Genomic DNA, 2137 nt, shown 5'->3' with positions numbered 1-2137 from the left:
TCACCTGATTTCTGTCGTCATTTGGTGTTACCAGCCTGACCAAGGGGAGGGTGTCATATGTCCTGTGAAGCCACTCACACAGAAGGGGGCCCCTGATATGATACATATGAAGGGGACCAGGGGAAACTGTGAAATACAATCAAGAAGAGATCCCTCTGCCTGCAGTATGTAATACAAGAGCTAATCGTCACCGATGTATATACACACGTGCATGAAACTGGCCTTCCACAATATGAAACACAAGTTTATTGGATACAAAATTATCGAATGTATTCAATATATTACAAAAAACACAGATGTTTGAGGTTTAATATATAATAAACAATAATAAATGACCCAAGCGCAACCAAAACAGCAAACACACTATCGTTCATACAGGTCACTACATACCCATACATACACAAATGTCCTAAAATATAAAGGTTCAAAACATTCTAAATACAAATATATACAAGAAGCAAAAAAACCTCTGAAAAGCACAGTTGATTACACTGCGAAATCCACAATGGTTAAATATAGGGAAAAGGTTGTCAATTCAGGGTTGTTTCATCGCTAGAGAACAATGGTTGATATAAATCATTAGACAAAATCAATTTCTTGTTGGCATTGTTGTTTATATCAGGGGGAAACAGATGAACATAGAAATTCCAGCGCCGACGAGTGTGTCAGTGGATGGCACCGATGTGTGTCTCAACTTCTTCAGGGCGCAATATTATGGAACAAACAAAGAAGGAAGCGCCTAGAAAGCAATAGAAACACAATATTGATACAAAAATAACTGCTGTGTGCCATGGATGGGCACACATTTTTACACAGCACAATGCAAGGGAAGGGAGCACAGTTTCATGACCAAAGAAAGGATAATAAATAGATAAAAAAACGTGGTGAGAGAGCACAGGCTAGAGAACAGGAACCGTGAATTACAAGCCTCCCGATAGGGCTGAGCTATATGAAAGAAAATACACCAGTGTAGCCACCAGTACCAAGAGGAAAAGGAAAGATAGTGACACACCTTATCAGTTTGAAAAACCAGTGATTCGAGCAAACAGATAGAATAAATAATAATAAGACCATAAAGGGGGCCGTCCAACAAGGTCTACCTGGGTTCGTGCAAAAGGAAAAACACGTCCACCAGTCAATAGAGATATCAGGGGTCACAGCCAGGACCTAAAAGAAACCATAAAAGAAATTTACTGAGACCTGAATCACAGGGATCCGGATTCCCGGGGACCTGGAAAGAGGGAAGGATGAGTGCTGGGGATAACCTAACTCAAGGGACAAGCGATTGCCCAGGGTCCGATAAAGCTGATACGTGTGCCCAGAGGATAAGCACCTAGACCCAGCGGCAAATGGTCCAGAAAAAAGTAATCCTGGACCTGGCCTGGAAGCCTCTACAGGCCAGAAGGAAACACGGATATTCCGAATGAGCAATTCAATGTTAGTGTGGGGCCTGGAATACAAAGCAAAAAGGAACATGCTCTATAAGCCATATATGTCTGGTAAGACACAGGGAAACAGATAACTGCAAAAGGAAAACCCGAGAATGCTACAAGTTGTGATAAAGAGCCTGCCACGCATAAGGTTAACCCATTAGGAAGGTACAAACACTAGAGATCAATACAAGCCAGGCACAGTATACTGGCCAAATAAGTGTAAGGTTAACAATTAGAAATGGTAGAACACTAGAGGTCAATACAACACCGGGCAGGATAAGCGGACCTGATAACAAACGGTAAGAGAAAATGGGTCGACATTATCCAGACACGGGAGGTGACGATAAGGAGAATTACAAGGAGAGCGGACAACTATGCTTACCAGAAAACAGATGCCGTATCGCCCAGTTCCCGTCTAGCGCCTCGGCAGGTACGGGAATCCGAAGTAAAAATGGAAACGCCCCCGGGTTGCGGATAGCACGCCGGGAGAAGCCGTGGGGTTTTAATGGGTCTCATGCTCAGCTGACGGAGTGCGTAGCAATGAAGTAGAGCCATGTGACGACTCAACGCTCCTCCCTCAAAACGGGAAAAGAATAAGCCGATAGAGGGGCCCATGAGGCACAGGGGATAACAAAGGGAAAAAGGATGAATAAAATAGATGAGGATGGCCACCCTGAAAACCAATACTAATAAGAAGGTTGGCC

The 2137-nt window shown here is 43.5% G+C and overlaps 1 long non-coding RNA gene across 1 annotated transcript; it reads right to left on the bottom strand.

Moving 5' to 3' along the window:
• Positions 1–622: 622 nt before the first annotated feature.
• LOC146863114 (uncharacterized) lies at positions 623–1906 on the bottom strand. The gene is made up of 3 exons (XR_014978555.1): positions 1816–1906; positions 1101–1167; positions 623–739 (listed from the first exon to the last, which is right to left on the bottom strand). It is a non-coding gene; the product is annotated as an uncharacterized LOC146863114 (long non-coding RNA).
• Positions 1907–2137: the final 231 nt, after the last annotated feature.

This window comes from Triturus cristatus, chromosome 2_2 (assembly GCF_964204655.1).
Source record: "Triturus cristatus chromosome 2_2, aTriCri1.1, whole genome shotgun sequence".
Lineage (NCBI taxonomy): Eukaryota > Metazoa > Chordata > Amphibia > Caudata > Salamandridae > Triturus > Triturus cristatus.
The sequence above is the reverse complement of the archived record's forward strand: the minus strand, read 5'-3'. Positions and strand labels throughout refer to the sequence as shown.